Genomic DNA, 12749 nt, shown 5'->3' with positions numbered 1-12749 from the left:
ATTGCAAGAGACTGAAATCACGCCATCCAACTCTGTGCGATGCTGCTGACATGGTTGCTAAGAATTTCAAACCTCTTGAAGAATGGAAAGGTCGGTGGGAAGCAGGGACAAATGTGCACCTGCATAACATCTTCTCAGGTGCTAAACTTCCAAGTGGATTCGACTTACCACTCAAGACCTGGACTACTCTCAACAGAATCCGTACCGGCCATGGTAGATGCAGGGATGCTCTCTTTAAGTGGAAGAAGCTGCCTGATCCTGCTTGTGACTGCGGGGCTCCATACCAGACTGTTCACCACATTGTCAGTGAATGCAGGATTCGAGCCTATCACGGCGCCAAAGAGGACTTCCTGCTAGCAACTGCAGATGCAGTGCGCTGGATTGAAGGACTGGATATTCAGTTGTAAAGACAAACTTAAGTTTCTTGTGTGTCAATACGTACATATGTACAGGTAATTTAATTTCATGATATGTCTGTATTAGCCATACGATAAATAAAATAAATAACTTAAAACGCTTCCCTGACAGTGCCTACGTTCTCCCAGTGTCTTTCAACATTTGCGTTTTTTACATGTTCACGCCGGCCGCGGTGGTCTAGCGGTTCTAGGCGCTCAGTCCGGAACCGCGAGACTGCTACGGACGCAGGTTCGAATCCTGCCTCGGGCATGGATGTGTGTGATGTCCTTAGGTTAGTTAGGTTTAAGTAGTTCTAAGTTCTAGGGGACTGATGACCACAGATGTTAAGTCCCATAGTGCTCAGAGCCATACATGTTCACACTGAAGCAATTATTTCTACGTTGTGTTCTCGCATTAATTAAACAGGTAATCATTGCTCATAGAATCCTTTGCATGTATGTTCTACTACGAAGTGTTCAAAAAGTCTCTCCGCAGTGCCGTATGATTTTTAGCCGCGACTGCCGTATGATTGTTCGCCTGCCTAGGTTACTTCCCTTCAAGTACTCTCTCCCAACATTCCACTCTTTTGTTTCTCAGCCAGCGTAAGTAGTATCGCTGGTGTGTGTCGTTACGTGTTGACGTGAAAGTTTAAGTTTAGTTCCTTTGTTCGTTTGTTTCGTTTTTGTCACTGCTAAAATGCTAACCATTGAAGAACGTGTGTTTTTAGTCTAACAAGTGTTCAAAGCTGGCGGTAAATACACAGTTTCAGTGCGTCAGACATTTAATTCATTTTTCCCGGAGACAACACTCCCACATCACGATACTGTGCGAGATTTGATTAACAAATTTCGAAGTACGGATTCAATGACAGATGCACCGAGAAGTGGTCGTCCTAGCGTTTTGTCTGAGGATAAACTACTCGATATTTCCGATAAAATGCCTTTGAGTCTGAACAAGTCAGTAAGAAAACTCGCCCAGGAAATCGATGTTCGTGTCAGGGCGGCCCACACAGCAGTAAGGAAAAAATTAGGACTTTTCCCATACAAACTGATATTCGTGCAAGAACTGAAAAATACTGATCATAGCAAGAGACTGCATTATTGTCAATGGTTCAAAAATTTCGTTCAATAAAATGGAAGGAATATTCTTAATGAAACGTTTTTCACTAATGAGGCATGTTTTCATTAATCCGGGTACATGAACTAGCAAAATTTTCGTATGTGGAGTACTGCAGATCCATTGCATATTCATGGGGACCCACTTCATTCTGTGGAAATAAGAATTTGGACTGCAATTTCTAGACGTCGAATTGTGGGTCCCATATTTTTCAACGAAACAATAAACCCACAACGATACTGCAGTGATATTTTGTACCCATTCACAAGATAACTTGTCTTAAGTGAAATACTGAATAGTTATTTTCAGCAAGATGGTGCAACAGCACATACAGCTCGCGTTTCAATGTCACTGCTTGCTGTTCTGGATGATCGCATAATTTCACAGTGTCTTTGGCCTTCACGATCGCCTGACCTAACACCACCCGACTTTTTCTTCTGGGGTGCAGCGAAAGCAACTGTCTATAAAAACCTTCCAAAATCCATCGATGAATTGAAAACTGCAATATCCACTTTCACTGCTTCTGTTACAGAAGAAATGTTACAGCTTGTGTTTGGAAACATGATTAGATGAATTGAATTGTGTATTCAACAACAGGGAGGACACTTTCAACATTTACTGTGAACATTTGTAAGTAATAATGAATATTCAATAAATTAATAACTTGTATTTCACTGAGTTTCATTTCGGTATATTCACTGTGGCATACGGAACGCGCGGCCAACAATCATACGGCACTGCGGAGAGACTTTTTGAACACCCCGTAATAACATATTTTCCCACGGCAGCTACTGATTTTCCGAACACGACCTGTACCAATCATAAATGTCTTAATTAATCCCACCCACCTTCTCACGAAATAACTGACGTACTTTTCACCAAAAAAGTCACGTAACTCTTTTAACTATTAATTCCACTTTCTACGAAAATCTACGCTTTAGTTATCCCCGACGTGGCTGCACGCGGCCGCTCATTATGGAACCTCAACACCGACTGTCCTCATGACTCCAACGGGGCTTCGCTGGGGCCTCATTGCTATTATACAGCAAGACAATCCTACCTAATAGGAAAGGCGCTCCGAAAGTTTCCGAAGTTGTACTTGCTCCGGGCAGCAAGTACAATTTCGATACGTTATTACATGAACGATAGCAGTACTCCTTACGGTGCCTACATTAAAATCTCCGTCTGTAGTTCCGCCCTGCAGAATGCAAAAATTTGTGGCACGTGTAACCCCCTGTACACGGCCACAAAACAACAACTGTTGTCATCCAATAGTGTAGATACTATTGAAGCTAAATATATATCGCCGACATTGCTGCTCCCACATTCATTTACTTCCTTACAGCACACAGTTAACTTCATTTGGAACTTCAGGTACTTTTGTATCGAATTGGCACAAGGCATGAAAGTGTAAATTTTTACATTGCTCTCCGTTACTTCCACAAACTTAGTGCTCCGCTTATCAAGTAAATTTAGAGAACTTTCCATAACCTTCGATTCTTGACATCTATTTGCATTGTCTAGTACCATACAAGCGTTTTTCAATTGTGATTCCTCATGACTTCCCGGCGCCTTCTTTGCATACTCTGATGGTGAGTTATTCCCTTCTGTCTCTCTTCTTGGATCTTATTTTCCTCCTGTAAAGTAGCGCGATCTGCACCCAAAGCCTTTATATTATTAGGCTTGTCCTTAGTGCTCGCGAGCTGCTGTGCACTGATCCACTTTCATTTATACAAAACGATGTTAGGGACATTTAGATACAGTACCATCACTTTATCACTTTTCATATACGCATTTCTTCGTCGTCAGTGAAGCCTAGACCCGATGTGGACGCCTGGCCTCCGCTCAGCTGGACGCTCTCTCGTCGGCACCCTGTCATGCTGACGTCAGACCTGGCAGCAAGTCAGTGGTCCGTCAGTACGCCAAGTCCCTGACCTGTGACCCGTGGCTTCTTCTTGCTGCAGCTGCCTTCTGCAGTGTCATGCTCCCAGGCGATTGCGACATTAAACTTGTCATTTCACCTCACACATAGTTGTTCTCAATTCAAGAATAAGCAAGCAAAAATAAACCCCCTCAACCCTTACACGCTATACCATATTCAAAGAGAATGAGCGAGATAGACTCACAACACATTAAAGTACCTCTTGAAGACAACCTTTCTCATTGTATGTGTTCACTTCCATTATCCTATATGTAACAGTAAAACGAGACACTCGGCAAAAATATCATCAACTCTTTTTAAAGATTGCAGTCAAAGAAAAATTAAAAAAAATACTGCACTCACCATACTTTATGTTGGTGAAATTACAACCCTGCAGGAGACCAGCCATCTTCCCACGAATGGCAGAGACCGTGGCTCCTCTGCTACCGAAGTCCTGCAGTAACAACCAGTTCTGACACCAATGTTCCGGTGTCAGAGTATTGGAAGACCACTTCCTGACGCCACTGTTGCGACCCATACCCATATGCTGGGGTCACGTTGTGAACTCGAGCTCGAGCATGGAGCGAGGAAGAGCGGTCAAGTTCACGCCTGCAGGCGCCAGTTATACAGAACTGATGACGTCGCCGTTTAGTCCCATAACCACCCTCAATCAATAACAACCCTCTCCCACACTCCCCAAGTATCTTCAGAGTTAAATATGTGTGCCATGAAAAAGTACTGACACCTCAGATAATCGTGGCACCACTGTCTCAGGTCAGTGCCGTGGCTGCACGCTATGTTGGTGACGGCAGTGGCCAACCAGACGCTTTGCAAATGACGCAGTGTGGCCACCACCTCAGCGCTCTTGAAGACAGCCATTGCAATAGGCCCTGGTCATCTGCCATTGATCTGCCAGCAGATGCATACAAGACGGCCAGGCGGATGTGTGGAAGTGTCAGACCTGATCAGTGAGAAGATAGTAGCTTGCAGATCGCACGCAATGACCCTTTGTGTTAGAGGACTAGTCTCACCCAGTCTTCACACCTGTGATTAACCAGTGGGCAGCAATGGCAGGCCACAAATACAGTATGTATCAGATTGGCTGCATCTCAGTACTGAAGTCAGCAAGCAGGTAGTAGGCTTGCCATCGTCGATCAGTTCGTGACGGTTTCAGTGAATCACAAAATACTGACATTCTATCTTATTCGATTCTAGAAACAAGGACAGAATGACAGCGCAATTGGATGTGTTCTTAGGCTGCACGAGCATCACTACTCATCACCTATGACATGGTGGTTCTGAGTGTAGGACTTATCGGATCCGTCAGCACTCCTTGCCTCAGTGTGGTAATGCAGTAATTATTCTGATTCACCGAGCTCGGTTCTTTCTGCCTGTATTAGATTTTATAGTGGCGCTCAGACAATGAAACTATGTAGCGTAACCTCACTGTTCTATCTTACGTACCGCAGCAATGCTAGTATTTCTGCGTGCCATATTCTCAGGCCTGTTGCAGTGCGGGTACGTTTTGCTGACATACCAATTGGAACGCAAGCTCTGTGCTAACCTACTCTGTTCTGAGCTCACCTAGTAGATCTCTATAAAAAAAATTAAAGCATGTACATGTGCAAAAAATGGTTCAAATTGCTCTGAGCACTATGGGACTTAACATCTGAGGTCATCAGTACCCTAGAACTTAGAACTACTAAAACCGAACTAACCTAAGGACATCACACACATCCATGCCCGAGGCAGGATTCGAACCTGCGACCGTAGCGGTCGCGCGGTTCCAGACTGAAGCGCCTAGAACCGCTCGGCCACTTAGGCTGGCGTACATGTGCAAGTTCTCATGGTCGAAGCTAGTAATCTATTCTGAATATTTGCGACTGAGAATGAAATAATAAATATTTTTAAAACCCCACTAGTAAAATTGTGCAATGGACGCTTTCACTATCAAATTACACAAACCAAAATTGCTTTGAAAAACATTAACTCAATATACAAACACTTTACGAATCAAAATTATAACTGAGCCGTGTTGCGGCTCGCGTTAGTGCCGTTGGTAGGTTGGCATCGTGTAATACGGATAGTGGTGACTCTTTTCTGCTTGTGTTTACTGGCGCCACTACATTTGCTAGCGTTGTCTGTCCACGAGATGCAGCAGCAGCGGTTATCGACTTCTAGTACGGTGGTACTATCTTTGGAGGGATGTCAAGTGTTTTCCGGGTAGGTGTGTCTTGGAGTTCGGTGGGGACGGAGCAGCAGTGAGGTCCGGCAGCAGCAGGACATCCCGGGACCGCTGGCAGCACGCAGGCACTGCCGGATCGAGGGGCTGTAGTTGTGAAGGCCACAACCTCGATGTCCACCGGACCCAGAACTTTTGAGTTGAGTGAACGCTAGCCCAGTAGTGAGATCTCCATTATTTTGATATCACGCCGTTTGTTCGCGTGTTTCTGCTCGCAGGGTCGCTGAGACGAACAGCAACGAATGGAATGTTAGGATTTTGCGAAATTAATTAGCCACCCTCCACTTCTTATTACTAATGATTGAATTCCTTGTGTTATTATTATTGGTGAAGTTCAACCAGCGGTATTCTTCTGCCTAGTGGCCGATAGCGGCCCAGTTACCTGCCCTGGAGGTTAGAATATTTTCGGGTTAGTGTACCTTTCCTCGCCTTTCCACTGCTGTCCAGAAGGCATGTAGTTCGACAGCCTCTTTGATTGTGGTTCGGATATTTTGTTTCTTTTGGACTACTTTGGTCGTCGTGGTTCCTTCTGCTTCTGGATGTTCTAAACAACGGATTCTGAAGACGCAGTGCTGTCCGCCAGTTCCGCCTTGCCTGGGTTATTCCATCGTTGTATTAGACATTAGGTAGATTTTACAAGAGTATTGGTCTGCGTTGAAACTGTCACTTGTTTGAGTTGCCATCCGGCTAAGTGAATACAACTGTTGGCTGCTAGTCTCAACGTTTACGAAGTTGAGTGACTTTCCCAGGTCGATCCTTGGAGCACTGTCTGAGGTCCACTTCTCCCTTGGTATGATCATATTGTGATGATTGTTTAAAAGAAAATTAATTTTGAATTATTACTGTTTGGGCCTTAAACCGACAAAGAGTTTGAATTTCTTCTTAATAAGGAATGCAGACTTCAAGAAAAATATAATAATTCCAATCCCAAAGAAAGCAGGCGTTGACAGATGTGAAAATTACCGAACTGTCAGTTTAATAAGTCACGGCTGCAAAATCCTAACGTGAATTCTGTACAGACGAATGGAAAAACTGATAGAAGCCGACTTCGGGGAAGATCAGTTTGGAATCCGTAGAAATATGGGAAAACGTGAGGCAATACTGACCCTACGACTTATCTTAGAAGCTAGATTAAGAAGAGGCAATCCTCCGTTTCTAGCATTTGTAGACTTGGAGAAAGCTTTTGACAATGTTGACTGGAATAACCTCTTTCAAATTCTGAAGGTGGCAGGGGTAAAATACAGGGAGCGAAAGGTTATTTACAATTTGTACAGAAACCAGATGGCAGTTATAAGAGTCGAGGGACATGAAAGGGAAGCAGTGGTTGGGAAGGGAGTGAGACAGGGTTGTAGCCTCTCCCCGATGTTATTCAAACTGTATATTGAGCAAGCAGTAAAGGAAACAAAAGAAAATTCGGAGTAGGTATTAAAAACCATGGAGAAGAAATAAAAACTTTAAGGTTCGCCGATGACATTGTAATTCTGTGAGAGACAGCAAAGGACTTGGAAGAGCAGTTGAACGGAATGGATAGGGTCTTTAAAGGAGGATATAAGATGAACATCAACAAAAGCAAAACGAGGATAATGGAATGTAGTCGAATTAAGTCGGGTGATGCTGAGGGAATTAGATTAGGAAATGAGACACTAAAAGTAGTAAATGAGTTTTACTATTTGGGGAGCAAAGTAACTGATGATGGTCGAAGTAGAGAGGATATAAAATGTAGACTGGCAATGGCAAGGAAAGCGTTTCTGAAGAAGAGAAATTTGTTAACATCGAGTATAGATTTAAATGTCAGGAAGTCGTTTCTCAAACTATTTGTATGGAGTGTAGCCATGTATGCAAGTGAAACATGGACGATAAATAGTTCGGACAAGAAGAGAATAGAAGCCTTTGAAATGTGGTGCTACAGAAGAATGCTGAAGATTAGATGGGTACATCACGTAACTAATGAGGAAGTATTGAATAAGATTGGGAAGAAGAGGAGTTTGTGGCACAACTTGACAAGAAGAAGGGATCGGTTGGTAGGACACGTTCTGAGGCATCAAGGGATCACCAATTTAGTATTGGATAGCAGCGTGGAGGGTAAAAATCGTAAAGGGAGACCAAGAGATGAATACACTAAACAGATTCAGAAGAATGTAGGCTGCAGTACGTATTGGGAGATGAAGAAGCTTGCACAGGATAGAGTAGCATGGAGAGCTGCGTCAAACCAGTCCCAGGACTGAAAACCACAACAACAACGAGGAATTCAGCCGTGAGTGTAACTTGTCTTAAGAAATTTTCATTAGACTCAATATCTTAACACTGAAATGTTGATGATTGTTCCTTAAAATATTTTAGTATCTCTCTAAGAAGTCAATTGTTTCTAAAAATTTGATTTCCAGGCCGCCAGCCGTCCAACTGTTTTTGAGTTATTGCTATTGGGGCCTTCAGCCGACAAATAATTTGAATTTCTTGTCAATAAGGCCTTCAGTTGTGAATGCAATTGGTCTTAAGAATTTTTAATTAGATATTGTCTCTTAATAGTAGAATTTTGATGATTGTTCTTTTTAAAATATTTTAGTGTCTCTTGGAGAAGTTTAACTGGTTCTTAAGAATTTGCTTTCCGGGCCTTCAGGCGTCAAATGGTTTTTTTTTTGTGTTATTACTATTGGGGCCTTCAGCTGATAAATTATTTGAATTACTTGTCAATACGGCCCTCAGCCGTGAGTGCAACTTGCTTAAGATTTTTTTAATCAGACATTGTGTCTTAACAGTCAAATTTTGATAGTTGTTCCTTATTGTGAACTTTTATTAGCAATTGTTTCCAAATAAAGTGTACTTAATTTAAAAGGAAATAACTGAGAAACCAACGGTAACTGATTACGGCCCCATCCACAATCGTAACCCACTCCTGCCTTTCCCTAAGTACCAGGTCTCAATAATAGTAACGTGCGAACAACCAGATTTGCAATTTACTTTCAGAATGTTATGAAACAGTGACTGTCGCACACGATTATATAAAAGTCTTCTCTGGAAGCCAATAAATCAATATATTTGTAAGAACTACTGGTGGATCGCCTGGCGTATACGTAAGGTCTTGATAAATTACAAGTCACTTTCATCGTAATTATTAATTATAATCACCAGTAATTATTATCATTTTAGGAACTTCATCACACATCTAAATCTGTAACAATAATTTTCATATCTCCCTGGATGTTATTGTCTGTCTGTGCGTGATGGCAGAGTTGTTAACACATTCGATACCCCTTCAGGATGATAACTGGACAAAGACAGTTTTTTTACGATGTTTTAGTGACTGTGTCGTTAAGAAGAACGCTTCAATGTTCCGAATGCAAAAAGCATAAATTCTGAATTGTAATTCGTGCTTCTTTTGTGATGTCTAAGATATTCACATAACTTTTCGAACATGCATGCGTGTTCGAAGGAACATTACACATTACATCGTTCTTCTTAACAACAGACTCGCGTGGTAGCCGTGCGGTCTCGGGCGTCTTGCCACGGTTCGTGTGGCTCTTCTCCCCCCGCCCCTGTCGGAGGTTCGAGTCCTGCCTTGGGCATGGGTGTGTGTGTTGTCCTTAGTGTAAGTTAGTTTAAGTTAAGATTAAGTAGTGTGGAAGCCTAGGAATCGATGACCTCAGCAGTTTGGACCCATAGAACTTACCACAAATTTCCAATTTCTTAACAACACATTCACTGCAATATCGCATTTATCAATTTTAATTAAAACGTCCTTCCCTATACGAGTACAGGTTGTGACGCAGGAACGACAACGCATGGGAGTTTGGGTCTGCCCGTTAGTCGTGCACGGATAGCCCAAAGGGGTAAAGCGACCGACCTCGTCAAGCGGGAAATCCGGATTCGAGCGACAGTCCTACACTATTTTCGCTGTCGCCATCCATTATACAAATGATAGTTGTTCGTATTCGCTACTACTAATACATTTCATGTAGTTATGTTTTTCGTAGCCTCACTAAACGCGCCCAGGTTCCCGGGTTCGATTCCCGGCGGGGTCAGGGATTTTCTCTACCTCGTGATGACTGGGTGTTGTGTGATGTCCTTAGGTTAGTTAGGTTTAAGTAGTTCTAAGTTCTAGGGGACTGATGACCATAGCTGTTAAGTCCCATGGTGCTCAGAGCCATTTGAACCACCTGAGACTCACTAAATCGGTTAAGCAAATTCTACGGCACTGCTTCTCGAAAGGACCTCGCCGAAATCCTTAATTACTTTGTTCAATAAGATCTTCTGCTCCATTTATAACTCCGTCGTCAACAAGTTCTTCTTACATTTATTGTCTGGCCCAAAATAATATCATATGTATGACATGTCAGTTCATTTCATTTTTATATCCGGCTGCAGATAATTTACTTATAATATCGCAGAGAGGTCACTGATAGAGTTTGGTGATATAGACATGTACTTCTTCTGAAAAGCAGATCGACCATCACTTCAGTGTTCCTAAGGAAACATTTATCTTTCCAACATATCAGGGCGTCGCCATACACCATACATAACAGGGGTCATCTTTCAGCTAACTGCGGTCTGAAACATGTGGAGGAGTGACGTAGACACTAGTCCTGTATTTCTGAATCTCGACTATTAATCCTTAGCTAGGTCCACCGTAATTTCTCCACAGCACTCCAGATTAAAGCTAGTATTAATTTCTTTAACAGATCACGACCGATTCACTTCCACAACTCTATACACAACATCAGATGTACTTTTCCTGAAAGTAACTCTAACCTTCCTTCCTAACTTAAGCTGGAGGAATCGATTGGACGGGCCAACGCGTGGTGACATCCTTGACACTGTAATCACCTCATTGGGTTGCAATGATATAAATAAGTCTGCCGAAGTTTCGGCTGTTCCATGGCGAAGGTTACAGCTAAAAGAAGCTCAAACGTTTACAGCCTCTTTAACAGTACACTGCCAAAACAATTTTGTCTGAATAAATCATATATAAATCAGCCATAAGGTCAATATATTCCAGTATACAAACTTCTGTAGTCACTTTTTCTATCTCGAAAAAGTATCATCTGAACCATTAAATGGTCTGATGCTTTACAACATAGACTGTTGCCAAGAAGTAAGGCAAACATAATTTTAATTCGTTAAAATTAAATTTCTTCTTAACGTCACAGCGTAAAACCAACACTGCAGTCTTAGATTAAAATAAACAATGGAGAATCAAGTAGTTACGTCGTTTTTTATTCCCTTATTTATAAATATATGAATAAAAAGTGAATACTTTTGTGGATGTACCATCAATTTATGAGACGATGTTGCTTATTAGACTGATCTAGACCCTTCAAGGATATATGATGGTAGGTTTTTGGGACCTGTGTCAGTTTCCATAAAATTATTCTGGCTTATAGTCTGTATCATATAAAACAATAAACCATTATTTCGGCCACTATTGCAAACGGCCTTTATCAGCGTAGTTCGTATAGCTGGAACATTTCAATTGTACCTCTAACATAATTTGTATTCTACGTGAATGGTAAACATTCTACAATGGTGACATACCCTTGACATACGGGACTTTGATCGACGTTGTCTGGTAGCTATTTATTTTAAGCGAAAGCGACGTTTTATGAGCAGACAGAAGGAATAGCTTTGAGATCACTCTTTTCACCATTTGAAGAAGATCTTGCAACGAGTTATCTCTGCGAATACACACAGAATGTCAAAATGTGATTCATGTGCCCACATAAAAGCTGAACTGGGGTTCATTCCTTGGCAGGCTTAAAATATTCACGTAATTAGTTCGATCATAATTTCGCATGCAGCGCAGCATAGATGGCAGCAGTAGACCATTACAAACTAGTTAATGAAATAATTAGACACCAAGATTAAGCACTCCGTCTTCAGGCCACAAGCGGCCCATCGGGACCATCCGACCGCCGTGTCATCCTCAGTGGAGGATGCGGATAGGAGGGGCGTGTGGTCAGCACACCGCTCTCCCGGTCGTTATGATGGTTTTCTTTGACCGGAGCCGCTACTATTCGGTCGAGTAGCTCCTCAATTGGCATCACGAGGCTGAGTGCACCCCGAAAAATGGCAACAGCACATGGCAGCTGGATGGTCACCCATCCAAGTGCCAGCCACGCCCGACAGCGCTTAACTTCGGTGATCTCACGGGAACTGGTGTATCCACTGCGGCAAGGCCGTTGCCAGACACCAAGATTAAATTCTCACAAAAATTTTAATGTCAAATAAGGCAATTACATTTATTAGATGCACATAAGAAAAAATACAAGACTGTCACTCGCGAGTAAATGAATGAAACAGTGAGCTAGATTGATTATAGGCTTACATCTGAGTCGTATTCACGATAAACTGAAAAAGTCATTTTAATTGGCTATTAACAGGCGTAAGTATGACCAGAAATTTACAGAAGGACGCCCCACTACCTGGGACAGAAAGAAAGAAGCTCTGCTCGCCATCTGCCTATTCCACCACGTTCACGGCTGTCACTCACTACGGAGAGACCCTACAGCGTGCTGCATGCTGGTCATCCTGCTTCCCAGTGAGCGCTACGTTGTAAGCTACTACAACGATCATCGACGTGCTAATTATGCCTCCTCAGACCACAGCATCTGGACCATCAATGCAACCATGTTCTACAATTTTTCTGGATGAATTAAGTGTCCCCACCTCTCGTCCTAGGAGTAGAACCGCCGTTCAGAGTGAACCTGCTCTCATTCGAAAAGAGCGCTCGGTCCCACTCCTCGTTGGTCCCTACAGTCTTGGCATAATTGGAAACGGTGCCTGCGACGTGCGGGTGTCAGTGGAAAACACTGTACTGGGCGTCGGCCAAAGAGAAAAACCCCATGCAGTCGTCGTGGAGTGTAAGAAGGCGTCTTGCAGTCCTGTTAAATGTGGTTACAAATAAACTCGATGTTTGACGTGGGTCCTTTCTTTGCTGTTGCACCACGTAGTGGTCATCTGCTGCTGTATTTGACTGTGGTAGACCACCTCCTCTCCTTCGGGCATCAGTGCCTGTCGCTTGGCACGAAAAGAGAAAGGAAGGAAGTTTAGAATTTAGTGTTCTGTCTACAACGAGGTCAT

The 12749-nt window shown here is 42.8% G+C and overlaps 1 pseudogene; it reads right to left on the bottom strand.

Moving 5' to 3' along the window:
- Positions 1–11736: 11736 nt before the first annotated feature.
- Positions 11737–11853, bottom strand: LOC126428951 (5S ribosomal RNA; annotated as a pseudogene).
- Positions 11854–12749: the final 896 nt, after the last annotated feature.

The sequence above is a fragment of the Schistocerca serialis genome, chromosome 1 (assembly GCF_023864345.2).
Source record: "Schistocerca serialis cubense isolate TAMUIC-IGC-003099 chromosome 1, iqSchSeri2.2, whole genome shotgun sequence".
Lineage (NCBI taxonomy): Eukaryota > Metazoa > Arthropoda > Insecta > Orthoptera > Acrididae > Schistocerca > Schistocerca serialis.
Note: the sequence above shows the minus strand (reverse complement) of the source record. Positions and strands in the feature narration are given on the sequence as shown.